Source organism: Sus scrofa, chromosome X, assembly GCF_000003025.6.
Source record: "Sus scrofa isolate TJ Tabasco breed Duroc chromosome X, Sscrofa11.1, whole genome shotgun sequence".
NCBI lineage: Eukaryota > Metazoa > Chordata > Mammalia > Artiodactyla > Suidae > Sus > Sus scrofa.
In genome coordinates this window covers 101,473,789-101,490,780 of record NC_010461.5, presented here as the reverse complement: position 1 = coordinate 101,490,780, position 16,992 = coordinate 101,473,789, and the positions used below count along the sequence as shown (strand labels likewise).

Genomic DNA, 16,992 nt, shown 5'->3' with positions numbered 1-16,992 from the left:
ACTGCAGCTCAGATCTGATCCCTGGCCTGGGAACTCTGTATGCCGCGGGTGGCCAAAAATGAGGAAAAAAAAGTTTATCATTAATGTAAAGCCAACTAAAGGAAACTGACTACTTTTAATACACAACTCTTTAAGATGAGTTATTATTAATAATATCATTATAATGCAGGGTTATATATCTAGAAACCTTAAAGTTTTAATTACCATTTGAGAATCTGCATGATATATATTACATAATGAGACAAGTATTCAAAATTAGATATAAAAGGAGTTCCCGTCGTGGCGCAGTGGTTAACGAATCCGACTAGGAACCATGAGGTTGCGGGTTCGGTCCCTGCCCCTTGCTCAGTGGGTTAACGATCCGGCATTGCCGTGAGCTGTGGTGTAGGTTGCAGACGCGGCTCGGATCCCGCGTTGCTGTGGCTCTGGCGTTGCTGTGGCTCTGGCGTAGGCCGGTGGCTACAGCTCCGATTCAACCCCTAGCCTGGGAATCTCCATATGCCGCGGGAGCGGCCCAAGAAATAGCAACAACAACAACAAAAAGACAAAAAAAAAATTGGATATAAAAATAATTCCTTGTCTGAAAAAGTTAATAATCTAGTTATAAGAGAAATCTGGATATTCACCAATACTGCACATATAAACACTATATATTTATACACACAAATAATTATCTCTCATGTTAGGCTTGCTATTTTTCTGCAGCAACCTAGATAACTCTTTCAGTCTAACTTCAAAGGTTTAGGAACTAATCCCCTACTATAGGATCTTTTCTAATATAATCCTGCATTGTCCAAATAATCCCTCTGAAATTTTTCAAGTATATTTAGAACACCCGAATATGAATGCAACTACTGAACATTCCTCAAAGAATAGTAGCACTTTATGCACTGATGTGTAATCAAAACTCAAGAAAAGTACATATGCTCAGAGCTGGAAAAATTCATTTGTCATTGACAAATTTGCTTTTTAAAAACACACCTTCAAGCTTCTGCTTCCCTGCCAACCATGGCTACCACCACTTCCTCAATTCTCCTGCCAGGAATAAAGTCTGAGGAATGTCTTTTGGCCTGAATGAGTGGTGGAAACAGGGAGGGACAGACATATCCCAAAGGAAAAATAGTATGGCTTTCCTAATATTTCCTACATTTTCTCTACTTCTTTAGCATAGAACGGTAATTCTCAAAAGTTCATGTTCCTATCTTTAATACTACTTCTTAAAGAAAGAAGAAAAACACAAAAAATCTTTTTTTAGTAAGAGACTATTAAATATGCTCTTTCTTTGTAGTAACATTCTAATCATCATAAAGTTTGCAAGTTAGGTAACAAGGCAGCAGATTAGATACACTGATGAGTGTGGAAAAATTCTTGCCTTTGAAAAAAGAAAAAGGCTAGAAATCCAAGAAAAGAGGATATCATACAAATCCAATCCCGAAATGGAAATACTACTTTTTAGGGCAGCACTTGAAGCATATGGAAGTTCCCAGGCTAGGGGTCAAATAGGAGCTTTAGCTGCCAGCCAATGTATGCCACAGCCACGCCAGACCCAAGCCATGTCTGTGACCTAACCACAGCTCACGGCAACATCGGATCCTTAACCCACGGAGCAGGGCCAAGGATCAAACCCGAATCCTCATGGATACCAATCAGGTTTGTTTTCACTGAGCCATGACAGGAACTCCTGGAAACACTACTTTAAATATACCAAACCTGAGTTCCTGCTGTGTCACAGTGGGTTAAGAATCTGACTGCAGCAGCTTGGGTTGCTACGGAGGCACGGGTTCAATCCCAGCCAGCGCAATGAATTAAAAGGTCCAGTGTTGCTGCAGCTGTGGCTCCGATACAAACCCTGGCGAGGGAACTTCCATATGCCACAGGTGTGGCCATAAAATTTTAAAAAAATAATAAACATACCAAACCTACATGATATATATGTAGAGAATGAATTTAATGAGTATCATATAGTGCTACAAAGACATTTCAAGCTAACATTCCAACAAAGAATCCAAAGTCAAAAAGTAAAACACAGGCAAATATAAATTTAAATTCCTATTTAAAAGCAAACATTTAGAACTTGAAATAAAAAATCTCATGTAACAAAATGGTTGCTGATTTCCTATCTTTTTTTTCCCCTTTTACACAGAAGTCCAATATCATTTAGATGGTCTCAACTTTGGATAACAGTAACTGGTTATAGGGGATGATATCATGGGCTCTTTTAACTTGGTTTATTAACAACCATCAAAGACTGAACTAGTATTCCAATACATTAACAGTCCTCAATTGTTATTTTCCCTCAAAGCTTTCAAAGTAGTCTTAATTGAATACTTGTGACTAACCTTTTATTTTATTTTATTTTTTTGCTTTTTAGGTCTGCACCTGCAGCATATGAAGGTTCCCAGGCTAGGGGTCTAGTCAGAGCTACAGCTGCCAGCCTATGCCACAGCCACAGCAACATCAGATCCAAGCCGCGTCTGCAACCTACACGGCTCATGGCAACACTGGATCCTTAACCCACTCAGCAAGGCCAGGAATCGAACCCACAACCTCATGGTTCCTAGTCGGATTCATTTCCGCTGCACCATGACAGGAACTCCAACCTTTTTTTTTTTTTTTAATGGCCACATGTGGCATATGTTCCCAGGCTAGGGGTCGAACTGGAGCTACAGCTGGGGCCTACAATACAGCAACACCGGATCAGAGTGGCATCTACTTCCCACACCACAGCTTTCAACAACACCAGATCCTTAACTCACTGGGCAAGGCCAGGGATCTAACCTGCATCTTCAGAGACAATGGCAGGTTCCTAACCCCCTGAGCCACCATGGGAACTCCAAATACTTGCAACTAATTTTAAATTAAGGACACTGCATCAAAACTGCATTGATTGGCTACTGGTTTTAGCCCAGTATTTTTTAATATACAGTAATCCCAGTGTTTTCCAAAGGAGTTAGTTATTTTTAACCCTTCTGGGTTAAACTGACAATGTTAAATGAGGGCAGAAATTATGTAGTTTATCATTGTATATCCCATCTCTGAAGGCGCTGTGATATCAGTACCAGCTGATATAACAATAGATGAACCCTTTTGAGAACCTGAAGAAATGCAGTTATACATCTTGTACATAATTTCAAAGGGTTCTCACACCTCCACACTATCCATGGGCCCCAGATTAAAACTCAACTGTAGCTTTTTAAAAAAAACTAAACTATTAATTTCATACAATAAATCAAACCCACAACATAACCTTTTGTCTACCAGTCACTACGTGGCCCACAAATTCCTGCATCTGGTCAGAAAAGTAGCCCCTCCCTTCCAACTTCATAAAGACTTTAATAAGCTAAATAAATGACTTTAAGATTTGAATAGACTACTTAATAATCTCTCAGTTGTTTATAAGATAGTGACACCAACAAAACTTTTAAAAGTGAACTTACTAGCTAAGGGGAAAAAAAGCACACAAATTCCTCAATGAAGTACTAAAATAGACAACTATGAAAACAAAACTCAAAGTCCTCTTAAGATCAGCTCTATCACTCACTCCCACTAAAAGAAAAAAAGGGGGGAAAATTTTTAGTTTACAAAATAGTAAAATCTGCCATTTGCTGAAATCACTTGGGGGGCAGGGGTCACGAACATAAACAGGCTGGGAGTACAAAGCACCTACAAAGTCACCAAAAATAAAAAAGAACTATTAACTTTACAAAATGACTTTACTAAATTATGTTTCATAATCAGTTTATTTTCCACTGAGTCACTCACTAAGTACACCTTTTCCTTTCTTTTGTAATACTACTTCTTAGTCACAAAACTGTATCTCTTTCAGTTTTCTTCTCAGAAGAAATTTTCCATCAAAGTGCCCCCCATGAAATATCATACAATTCGCATTCCCTCCTAAGAAACCATAAAGGGAGTCTGAATATTGTAAGGAAAACAAACACAGATGTAAACAGTCAAATTAGTTATCTTGCAGTTTTCTGTTTTTATTTAGGGGGACCTCAAAAAAGTTGTTTTTCAACATTAAGACACATAATCACTCAAGTCTTAACTGTCTTGAAGAAATACTTGAAAAAAGACAACTGGCAATTCTACTGGGTTTTTAAAAACACTGTATCTTGTCTTTTACTACTGACCCCATACCAATAAAAACCCCTCCAAAAGAGTAACAATAAACAAACTCAAAGAATATGGCAGTTTAAATTATTTTAAATCCCTCTCATGCCCAAAGAAATCTCTATGGGGTTTTGAATCCCTTCCTACCATTTACTAATTGGACAAGTTATTTGGCCTCCCTATGCCTTGGTTTCCTCTTCTGAAAAAGGAGGAGGGGGTGTTAATTAGGGTCATCATATATCCCAGTTTCTCTGGGACAGTCCTAGTTTATACTATTATCCTAGCATGCTATCCAATTTGTGCCCCCTTTCACTCTCAAAAGTTTCCTGGTTTGAACAATAAAATTATATGGTCATCCTACCTCAGAGAGTTATGAAGACTAAATGAGCAAATACACATAAAACATTTGTAAAAGTGTCTGGCACCTAGTAAGGCTAGTGTTAGTTACTGTTAATTTTAGTCACTGTCAAAGCCTTCTTATAAAAGGTTTTGAATAATATAATGAACAGAGCTCCTACAATATTGCTTTTTACAAATGATATTATGCATTTAACTTCCCGCATACAATACTCAATTTTTTTTTTTTTGGCTACATCTATAGCATATAGAGGTTCTTGGCCCAGGGATGGAACCCACACGACAACTGCCAAGCTGGTGCAGTGGCAAAACAAGATCCTTAACCCGCAGAGCCACAAGAGAACTCAATTTTTTAAAACAACAAAACAGCTCCAAATGCTTGAAATCAACACTAATTTATCCCAGAGATGGCAATATTATCAACTGCATTCACATTTCATCAAACATAAGTTTTAGAAGTTATATTAGGGTTACTGATAGGAAAGTAACCATAAAAAGGAAAAACCTTGTTTAGTGCCAAAGCAAGTCCCTTAATATTCCTGCAGCCTTTCACAACTGGGTTCATGTTATTAACCACAGAACTCAGAAAAATGAGTGACAATTTCTTGAATTCTCCCCAAGAACTGTACATAGCTAGTATCTTTCTAGATGCCCAGGAGAGGAACTAATTTATTATATACAATGGATGCTTTGGGACATACTTCTGTGATAGGGTCTTGGTATTCTTGAACTACAAAGGGGAAAATATGGATGAAAAGACTCAATATTGAACAAAGAGTCTGGGTACAAGACTGTATCACCTGGTAAAAATATTTCCTACAGAATGAAGCTTAAAGAAATCGCATAAAATATATAAATTTGACTCATGGCTGTGAAAAGCATTAATATTTTGTTTTACCTCATCTCCAGTAATTTATCTCAGGCCAAATATACAATATCTGGCATTCCTTCAGATAAGAAAAGTTCTAGTTATAGTCTATGAAAAGCAGGAGCAGGAAGAAGAGGAAAAGCAAACAAGGCTGAGACCAAGATTCTGATCACTGATGAACCAAATAATCCAGGGCAGCAATATTAACTATTACTGATAAAAAAAATAAGAAAATTTAATAAAGTGAAAAAATGAACAAGAATAGAAAGTAGAAACAGAGAAAATATTAACACTCGGAAGGAAAGAAAATATTTTCAGGGTACCATTAAATAACAAAAGAAAATCCCCCTACAGAACCAATGAGAGCAGAGAATTATAAAAGTCACCCACAATTTTTATTTCAAATCACTGGATCAACATGCTGAATGATTGGGGAACTATTCTCAGACACATTTAGCCTCCATTCTATATAGAGCTTAAATGATGAAAGAAGAAAATATCAGTGAAACCATTCTACCATAGTATGAACCCCCCAAAAATCAAGAATATAATTGAACATATTATCCCACAAACTTTTATATAATGAGCATACTCAAACAAAACCAAAGCTCAGATTCATTTCAACTATTTCAACTCTTAGTATAAAACACAATTTAGATCAGGCAGCAACTTATTTAACCCCGTGTAAAAAAAACCTGTATTTACCCTGTACTATACATGAAAAAAAGTCTTTACTCTGTAACAATGAAATGAGACATGCTTTCTGAGGATAAATATCCCAAGACCTAAACGAATTAAGAGAAACTACTGAACTTAACAAAAAAGTACAAAAGTTTTGAGGTCAGACTAATTTGGGTGTGAATTCAGGCTGTTCATTACTATCTTGTGAGAAGTCATTTATTCTCTAAGAGCCTCAATTTCCCCATCTGTAAAATGACACCCACCTATCTTGCAAGGTAGCTGAGAAGATTAAGCAACACACAAGTTAAAACATACAGTACAGGTATTGGCATTTAAAAGGCACTCAAATGGCAAATTAAGAGTTACTTAGAATATCTCAGGATTCAACAAGTCATAAGGTCAAATCCCATTACAACAAATGTTATCCATGCAAAAATGTAAACAGGACTTAGCAAACAGGACCCTCTAACAATGTTCCACAGAATTTGAAAAATATATTTTTATAAAGGAACTTTATCTTTGGTTTGTACATTAGATTATTCGGAGCTTATAGAAATCTCCCTAGTTTGTCACACTGAGCCTAATCCTGCATTTTCCAATTAAAACAGACCATTGACACTACTCACCCTCCCCTTGTTTGAGGGGAGGGATGAGGCTTAAAATATTTTCAATAATCTCTTGACTAGACCTTGTTAAGACTTGTTTTCTTCTAGTTAGTACCAAGGATAGAACTACAGCAAGCATAGTTAAAAATACAGTTCAGGTAGCAGATTACCACAGCTGCTAAAGAGATTTTTTTAAAAAAATGCACATATACAAAAATTAAGACTCCACCAAGATATATCATTTACACTGACAAAATATAAAGTTTGGTTAAATTAAATACAAAGCAGGCAACTCAGGAGATTGAAAAAAAGAATCAGGCTGACAATTTTGTTTTCTCACCTATCTTTGCCAAAGAAAACATGCAATAACCACTGCTCATGATAGCCCAGAATACAGAGAATTATTATACAGGGACAGTACTGAACCACAAATTAAATTAAAAGTCCGAAATGTGTATCAAATGTAGAAATTAAATGTAAGGAAAATGTACATAACTTTTAAATGAATCTGTATCTTTAAAGTTTCCTCTTTACTCTCGAATAATTAATCATGTTTCGTTATATACTGACACCCATAGATAATTGGAACTATCCCTTGCCCTTGCTATGCTCCCCAACTCTCAAAATAGGTATATAATGCTCCACTACACAGTAGACTGTTGTGTTCAAGACTTTGAATAATCTAATAGTGATTTCAAAGCACTAACACAAGACCAGTTTTTTAATACGTGAGACAAAAAAGTAACATTAAAGATAAAAACCCTATCCCACTGAAATGTCGTAATAGATCATTGTATCCATCTAATGTAAATTTTAAGCTCAAAAGTTAACTTGCAACCATAAAAAAACTGGTTTTCTACTATAAAGAATCCAAAGCAAAAAGAATATGCTGTTCACTGTTTACTCCCTTTCCACACATGACTGTGGGCTGTATCAGTTAAACATGTAGAATATTAAGCACTACTAAACTGTCCAAGACATATTTTCACATCTAACTCTATACTCCCAAAGGATAATTTGGGCCTGAGCCTGTCCTCCACCCCACCCCATCCCACCCATTTTAATTCATAGGTTCTCAGGTGACCACCGATGTCATCAAGGTTGGAAAAAAAAAAAGCAATGAAAAAATGATGTATAATTTAATTTTATTAAAATATTGAGTGCTTGGTCTTTAAAAAAATCCCAACTAAATAGACTTTAAAGTTACCAAACTCATAATTCGTTGGTTTAGTAGTTTAGCTCTTGCCTTACCACGATAAAATAAATCTATAAGTCACAATTCTCATCATCTTTTAAGATTATTTGCATATAAGAATTCAAAATATATGTCTTTTCTTAACATCTCTGTATAGTTAAAATATTGAATATGAAATATACAAACAGGTTAATACTAACAATTATGAATTGTCTGTTCCCAGCCTAGAGTGAAATTTTTGCCTCAGTAATGAATGATTAGGGAACACACTTGGCCAAATATAAAAATTAAATATCCATTATTTTAGGGTTTTGACACTGGTTCAAAAAAAAAATCACATAAGGTGAAAATACCTGACACAGAACACCACAAAATTGCATAAAATAAGGCACTTACCTTCAAATAATTTACAAATTCCTCGTAGGAGCAATTTACAAATACGCTAATTAAGGAGACTGAGGATTTTAATGGCAATGCATTTTTACTTAACTGTAAGATGGATAATGGTTAATGTTCTTAATACAACACATTAATATTCTACATATCAACTTTTAACTATTTATAGCACCAGATGGTTAAAAGTGGGGGGGATTTAACTCATTTTATATGTAAACATTCATTTTTCATATCAGACAAAAAAAAAAAGCCTACCCCACCCACACTGCCAGTCTCTGATACCTTAGAGTGCTATAGTTATTTCACAGTGGGAAAGAATACTAATAAGTACATTTCTTTTCCAATCCTCTTCTCTACCCATTCATTAAATACCAAATACTGAAACTGAATTCGACTCCTACCTCGATCTTCTTACCAAGAATGCTCCCTAGGGCACCCGAATCCCTTCCACTGTCTCTTATTCCAACTGCCAAAGCCCCTCCTATTAATAGTAAATCCCTTTCACACTGACTCACTGGAACTCCAACTTAATGAAATAGACACCAAGCAAAATTCAAAATTTGCGGAGTGGAATTTTCCTATTTTCAAAGAGAAACTAAAAGTGGAGCACAATCAGGCAAAGTTACAAACATTTAAGTCCAACCAATTTATAAGCACTTACTGTGCTTATAAATACTGATTCATTTTAAGTATTTTTTGAGTTTGTAAATCAGACATTGTGTGATTATTTAGAAGACCAAATCGCCCATGCAAGTAATACGTAAATATAAACTTAATAAGTCATTACACTAAAATTGCAAAACAATTTGAAATCTCCTTCAAAATTTCTTCTGTTTAATTACAGAAAAACGTTGGAGTACACACGAAAAGTACACAGAATAATAGTACAATGAGCTCTCCTGTCCTCATCACCCAGCAACTCAAGGCCACTTTTGTTTCATCTCTACCTCCCACCTCTCCCCCAATTATCTTCAGAAAAGAATTAAGAGGAAGACACTGTGCTCAGTTAAGTACGAGAAAAATCCAAAGATAACGAGAGTATCAAGGACTAGCAAAAAGTCAAAATCTAACAACTCCTTGTTCGGTGGTAATTTTTTTTAAGAATTCTTTTTAAAAAGGGAAAGAGCCATCTTTAGGAATTCTAATTAAGTCCATAAGGTCCAAAGGACATATTTAAAAGTACATCCAAAAGGGTAAATAGGAATATGCAATGAAAATGAGCTTAAACACCTGCAATTAGCTTCCATTCACATAGTACCTTGACTCAAAAAGAGAAAAAAAAAAGACTATTTAACTTAATGTGTCACAAAATCACAATTCAACCACTTGAAAAACCTCTGAACACTTATGCCCTAACTGGTCCTTCTGATTCCTAATTATAGATTGATATCAACATGGAAAGAAAACCAGGCATTTTAACTTAAGCGGTTTAAAAATGTTCAAAATTAACCCCACCGTTCACTGGAAATACATGAAAGAAAGTCTAAACTACCTGAATTGTATGTCATTAAACAGAAATGCATTCACTTTCCGGGGCCGATTTTTTTTTTTAATAAGTTCACATATACCCTTAAACACAACGCGCTAGGCTACAGATAGAATTAGGAGACCGCCTCCTGCTTTTGCTCCTAACCAATACGGAGAGAGAGAAGGTTGGCAAGAAAGTACTGCGAGGACAGTAACAAACACCAGCAGCTCCGGAGCAGGCCCTGCTAGAGCCAGGAATGACGCACTTCGGTAACCCGACTCTTTCTCCCCTCCACCCCCGCCCCCAGCAGCGGTGCTGACACCGCCAACAGCCCGGAGTAGAAAAAAAGACAACAGAAAAAAGGCAGAGGTTGGACCGCACCAGGTTTCATCAAGAAACCTTGATTATCCCTCTTTCGACACTAACCACTAGGACTAAACAGGAAAAGAAGCTTCGTGCTTAAGCAAGTCCCATCATGGTGGTTTAAGAGTCACTAAATTAAGCTGATAATGAGTCCAATCCACAGAGACAAATACAGGGTGTGGCTGCTGTGAAATACGGCGGTCCGTGGGAGAAAAGGGGTATGGAATTTACACTCCAGTGTGAGGGGAAGATGGGGCTTTACGGGGGGGGGGCCCCGCGGGAGGTGTTGGGGGGCAGCCCGCGCATTTTAAGGAACCATTTCAAACACGAGCTTTTGGTTTACTTAAATATACTCCTACAGATCAAAAGTTTCTAATACATATATCACGTAAATTGTAAATAACCACTTAACAAATACCATGACCCTCAATTTAAAAACTACATCCAAGAGAAGGGGGGGTTATAGGCAATAACATATAAAACATTTCTAGGCCACGGACGAGAAAGTCTCACAAGCCAGATAAACTACCAATGCAATATTAAAAATTAAAGCTGAACACTGCAGCACGAAAAAAAAAAAAATCACACGATAAAATCCATTACAGTTCAAGATTAAAAATAAAATGACATATACACCAAGAGGGAGCGGAAACTAAATGTCGAAAGTACAGCGGTTTATAAAAAAAACTAAAGGCAAAACAAGACATTCTCGCAACGGGGGAAAAATGGGGGGGGGCAGAAATCAACAATACATTTACGAATGTAGGCCAGAAGAAAATGGGAACGGGGCTCAAAGTTTTGCGGAACTACTTGATGCTGTTTCCCACACCTTCTCTCTCCCATGGCCCATTCGACCCTTTCCGTCCTGAAATCGCCGTCCACAGATCACCGGGTACATGAGAGAAGAAAAAAGAAAGTCAAGCCCAAGCAAGAATAAAAGTGTGGAGGGAAAAAGCAGAAGCTGCCTACCTGGGGCAAGGATCAGCTCACTTCGTGCCTTGAGAAAGACAGCGCGGGTGGGGGTGGAAACGAAAAGCAGCACTAAAACTAAAACAAAAGTGGCGCCAAAACCCCCCAACAAACAGCCTTCCACTCCCGCCCTTCCCCCCTCCTCCCATGCCAGGCAGGCAGGGCCCCCTTCGGGGCAAGGTCTGCACGCGGGGGCCAACAGTGCCGGCCCCAACCTATTTAGAAAATTGCTGCCCGAAGAAAACTGACCGAAGTCGGGCCTCGGAAGGGATGTAGAGATCGATGCCAATCGCTTTCCCCGGCAGTTCCCCCACCACGCGCTGGAGATGATGGGGCGGGGGAGAAGCAGAGGGGCCCGTCACATGAATGTTGTTCCCTCTCTAGGAAGGGAGGAAGAGAGGGAGGGAGAGGAGGGAGGGAGGAAAGGAAGGAGGGGAAGGGAGAAGGGAGGGGGCACGAGGGAGGGGTGTGATCAGAGTAGATTTTCCCTCGCCTCCCTCGGTCCGAGGCCCAAATATACACAAGCGAGCCTCCGCGCCTCCCCTCCCCCCTAGGTTCCCAGCACCACCATTTTGCTCTCTTCCTTCCCCTCGCCGCGATACCACGCTCTCCCCCACCCCGACCGCGGCCGCCCGGCTTTCCTCCCCCACTACGGCTCGCACCCCACCCCACCTCCAGTTCGGGCTCTCCCAGGCTTAAGAGCCTGCCGGAGAAAAGGCACCTAAACCTAACGCTAGACCGAGAAGCAGAGCCTCCATCTTGCGCTGCTCCGCGTTCTCCATTTTGGGCCACCCATGGGGGGGGGGGGGTCTCCGTAGAGGCCCCGAGGGAGAGTGGGGCGAGGGAAAGAAGAGAAAACCTTCAGCGAGGGTAGTCGAAAAGAAGAGTCCTGCGATAGAAAGCCACTCTAGGAGTAGGAGGTAGGGAGGAAGGGGGGGCTGGAAGTTCCTTGGTAGTGTTGAGGGAGCTACTTGCGGGAACAGGGGAGAAAGAAGGGCCGGGGGTTACGCGGGGACGAGGAGCCTTCTCCCCGCCTTCACTTGGCCGCCCGCTCCCCAGCGGGCTCCACTGGGGGCAAAGGAAGAAGAGGGGAAATTAAACGGCAAGAGTGCCCAGTCTCTTTCCCTCCCAACTCCTCTCTCGCGCCCTATTTCAACGACACGCGCCTCACGGTGGGCCCCGCGCCCTCCGGGTGCCCCTCCAAACTTCTAGAAGCTTCGCCTCCGCCATTTTATAACTTACCTCCCCCCTCAGCGTACACAGAGGCAGCAACGAGACTGTTCGCCTCCCCCACTCCTCCTTCCTTCTTTCTCAGGCCGGGGGCTTCTTCACCCCTGGGCTGGTACAAGATATTTTTCCCTTCCTCTTCTTTACACCCTCGAATTCTACTCAGGGACGGAAGCTCCCGCGGTTCTAGAGCGGTGGGGGGTTTTGAAAGTGGCGGTCGGATCCGGCGGGTTTTTTTTTTTTTTTTTCTCTCTCTCTCTCTCTTTTTTTTTTTTTTTTTTTTTTTTTTTTTTTTGGTGGCGCTTCGGGATTGTTTGGGGTGTTCGCTCTTCGGCGACTTGGAGGCGAATGGAACGCGCAGGCGCCATCTGTCGGCCGCGAACCGGCGCCCGGCTCCCGTTGGGAGGGAGCGTCATCTAGCGGCAGAGGGTCACCACTGCAACGCCTGGCCGCCAGCCCTCCCACCCAGCGTCCTCCTCCCAATGGCCAGCCAATCGGGGCCGACTGCCTCCCGGGTTCAGCGTCTCCGACACCGCCCCTCAACTAGGCGCCCGCAGGGGCGCGCCGCCGAGTGGGGTAAACAAGGTGCCGTGCCCGCGCCTGACTTACTCATGCGTTTAGCAGCGCTTCCGCCGCGCACCCGGTCGCGCCGCGCTTCCTCTTTCTTTATCAGGGGGTCGAGGGGAGGGCGGTAGGAATGTCCGCCGGAGCCTCGCGCCGTGGGAAATCGGAAGCTGGCCTCGCTGGGGACTCGTGCCCCGTGCCCCTCCGCCCCCCCGCGCAGCCCGAGGTGGCAGCCCGGTTGGGCATTATCCCTCGATGTCCCCTCTTGTGACACGCCCCAGCGAGGGGAGCCTCTGACCCTAGGTCCCAGACCGTCGTTTCACCGCGCCCTCTACCCCTTCCCTCCGAAAGAACTCAACTCGCGCAACTCTGGCACCTGATCCTAAGTGATTGGGGGGGTTCTTTTTGAGTTTTTGTTTTGCTTGCTTTTTGCTTCGGGTGTGGAAAGAAAGCGAACTGAGTCCCTCCCGGATAGACATGGCACTGGAAAAAAATTTTTTTTCTTTAGAAACACTAGTCCCGTTTCCCAGAAAATGTGCTCTCTCCCTCCAGGGTCTAGGAGACTAGGGAAACTGGGCTACTAGGCTAGGCCGGGCACTCGACCAATTTATTCCTCACTCTGGGGGCTGAGGGGGGAACGGGACGGAGCGAAGTGAAAAATCGAAATTTGGGAAGAGGGAGTCGAAGAGCACCTACCGGGTCTTTCCCGCCTCCTCCGTTTATCTGCGGTCTTCCTGGAAGTGTGGGCGGAGGCGGCCTCGCGACTTAGTTAAGAATTTTGGTTCCTTTTTATCCTGCCTCCTCACCCCTCCCCTTAGACGTTCGACAGGCGAAAGGGCACCTTAACGCTCCTTCGACTCCAGTTAACTCAAGTCTTTTTACTTATTTTTATTTTTTTGTTTGCTTCGAATCCATCGTCCGGCACCTTTGACCACCAAGAGATCTCTACGCGCTGGAGACATCAACTTGGGGAGGGCCAGTTACCCCCGATGCACCGCCTTTCCTAGGACAGGAAGAAGTGACCTATTGCAGTGTTTCCACTGCTGTTACACAGATTCATACAATAGTTCCCAGATTCATACAATTGTGTAGTTAGTAAGAGCTCTTCGTTAGTTTCTTTTTTTAAATTTTTAGTTAAGCTGTTCCTTTAATAATAGATTTCATTTAGAAGAAAAGGAATAAACGTATTTAATAACAAGACAGATTTTCCAAGTAAGAAAGAATGCAAGCCCCGTATAAATGGTGGAGAATTTACCCAATATCACTTCTAAAGCATTCCTAATGCAATATAATGGTTATTTTCAGTCCTTAAGCTATATTCCTTCCACGCCTGTCTTAGTTTCTCTCCTATCCTCTGTACTCACTAGTTTTGTTTCCTTTTTTTTCCTGCAACTTTTAAAAAAGTTAGTGTATTTAGTCAACTGAACAGTAAAAGTTAAACCGAAACATCTAAATACCAATAACAAGAAATAAAATCTGAAGACTTTTTTACTTATTGCTAACGCTTTGGGTTGTGGAATACTATTCAGAATAAATTTCCTTTTCTTTTATAGACCATCTTTGGTAGAATGTTATACAGTTTTTAATAGATTCAAGTTATAGAATGATGCAGCTAGAACATTAAATAAGGAGTAGTGGAAAATTTACAGTTATATAAGTTAATGCAAAATTCCACTTAAAGTAATAGAAAAATTGGGCTCTGTACCAAATCATTTTACATTAATTTAGTTCAGTTGTGCCAATTGATATTAAATGATTTCCTGTTTTAGTATTAGCTGAAAGTTACTGATTTTCTGCTCTAAACATTGCATGGTGCTAATAGTTTTTCATCTATTTTATAAATTTCTATTCTCAGCTGATTTCTATGTAGCATTTGAGACTTTAAACAATTTTATACTTTGAACGTAACTGAAAATTTCCTGTTTAGTAAACTTTTATTTTGTAAAAAACACCATAGAAGATTAATAACTATGTAACATCAGAAGTTTTATAGCAAATATATTACCAATGTTAGCTCTCTTTTTTCTAGAGTTCGCTCAAAAGTTATTAAGTCTTCAATATGTGCAGATCACAATGCTGTGCGCCCCAGTCCTGTCCCCAAGAGTGGAATTTATTTCATAAGGTACTGAAGATAAAGAATACACCCTTAGAATTTGAGGACAAAGTGAGAAAATACCATCAAATGAAATATGTAACATGTAAAATAAACTTTATTTGTAGAAATTCCAGCATTTTTAGCAACATGGATGGACCTAGAAATTATCACACTAAGTGAAGTCAGTCATACAATGAGACACCAACATCAAATGCTTTCACTGACATGTGGAATCTGAAAAAAGGACAGAATGAACTTCTTTGCAGAACAGATACTGATTCACAGACTTTGAAAAACTTAAGGTCTCCAAAGGAGACAGTTCGGGGGTGGGGGATGCGCTGGGGTTGTGGGATGGAAATCCTATAAAATTGGATTGTGATGATCATTGTACAACTATAAGTAATAAATTCATTGAGTAATAACAAAAATATGTAAATACATTGTCTTTAAATAAATAAATAAATTTAATTATTTGTGGTACGTGCTTCATGAGATAATGCGGCAGAAGCTTTTGGTGCCTGATAAGAAATACTGAAAAAGCTGAATAGTTAGAGTATTTGATATTGTGTAAGGGGTATCCATTTGATGCAAAAATATTTTGGTCAGAAATAAACACCCCAGGGAGTTCCCATCGTGGCTCAGTAGTCATCGAATCCGACTAGGAACCATGAGGTTGCAGGTTCGGTCCCTGGCCTTGCTCAGTGGGTTAAGGATCCGGCGTTGCCGTGAGCTGTGGTGTAGGTTGCAGACGTGGCTCGGATCCCACGTTGCTGTGGCTGTGGTGTAGGCCAGTGGCTACAGCTCCGATTGGACCCCTGGCCTGGGAACCTCCATATGCCACGGAAGCGGCCCCAGAAAAGGCAAAAAGACAAAAAAAATAAAAAAACAAAAAAACTCACCACAGTCTGAATAAAGCATACCACAGTTTTCTTTGCTCTGACTCCATGCAAATAAAGCAAGCTTCTGATTATAATTAGGTTTTCTAGATAGTCTCCTTCTCTACACAGCATACATATAAATTCTGTATTTTCTAACACCATTCTAAATGTGACCTAAAATCCAGAAGCCTAAAGATGAAGTTTGAGTCTACAGAAATTTAAAATTATATATACCAAAATACCATAAACAAAGTCAAAGATGAACTATAAGTTATGAGGAAATATTTCCTACATGAATGAAAAAAGCTAATTTCCTTAATACAGAAAGAACTCTCACAAATCAAGATAAAAATATTCTAGGTTGTTCCTGGTGGTCTAGTGGCTAAGATTCAGCACTTTCACCACTGCAGCCCAGATTCAGTCCCTGGTCAAGGAACTCAGATGCCACTCAAGCCACTGCATGGGTGGTGACAAAAAAAATTTTAAAAACCTCCAATAAAAAACTGGAAAAGGACATAAACGGCCAACTTAATGGATAAGAAATGCAGATGGCTAATAAATATATAAAACATATAAAACAGTGCTCAACTTCACCACTAAGACATGGAAATTAAATACCACTTCTGCCAGAGGTTTTTTGTTTGGTTGTTGTGGGGTTTGTTTCTGGTTTTGTTTTTAGGGCTGCACCTGCGACAAATGGAAGTTCCCAGGCTGGGGTCCAATTGGAGCTACAGCTGCCAGCCATGGCCACAGCCACAGCCACAGCCAAGCCAGATCCAAGCTGTGTCTGCGACCTACACCACAGCTCATGGCAACACAGGATGCTTAACCCACTAAGCAAGGTCAGAGGTTGAAACTGAATCCTCATGATTATTAGTCAGGTTTGTAACCTGCAGAGCTGCAATGGGAACTCCCAGATTGGCAGAGAGTTAATTTATTTATTTTCTTTTTTGACTGCCCCACAGCATATGGAGTTCCCAGGCCAGGGATCAGATCTGAGCCATAGTTGTAACCAAAGCCGCAGCTGTGGCAACTCAGGATCCCCAACCCACTGTGTAGGCTGAGGATCAAACCTGTGTCCCAGCGCTCCCAAGATGCCACCGATCCCCTTGTGCCACAGCAGGAACTCCACTGGCAGAGATTTCAAATTCTGATAATAATTTTGGTGAATAATTAAGAATTCTCATATACCATTGGTGGAGATGTAAATTGT

At 40.5% G+C, this 16,992-nt stretch overlaps 1 protein-coding gene across 15 annotated transcripts in view; it reads right to left on the bottom strand.

The window, feature by feature from the left end:
- Positions 1-14,664, bottom strand: part of STAG2 (stromal antigen 2) — a 141,289-nt gene extending 126,625 nt beyond the window's left edge. For 2 of the 15 annotated variants that reach the window (XM_021080232.1, XM_021080230.1), the window contains exon 1: positions 11,016-11,043. The gene's annotated coding sequence lies outside the window, so the exon portion shown is untranslated. Of the gene's footprint in view, positions 1-11,015; positions 11,050-11,264; positions 11,639-11,687; positions 11,986-12,257; positions 12,657-13,502 lie in introns of those variants that run through there. The other 13 variants (XM_005673885.3, XM_013986403.2, XM_021080228.1 and 10 more) reach the window with 13 other exon arrangements.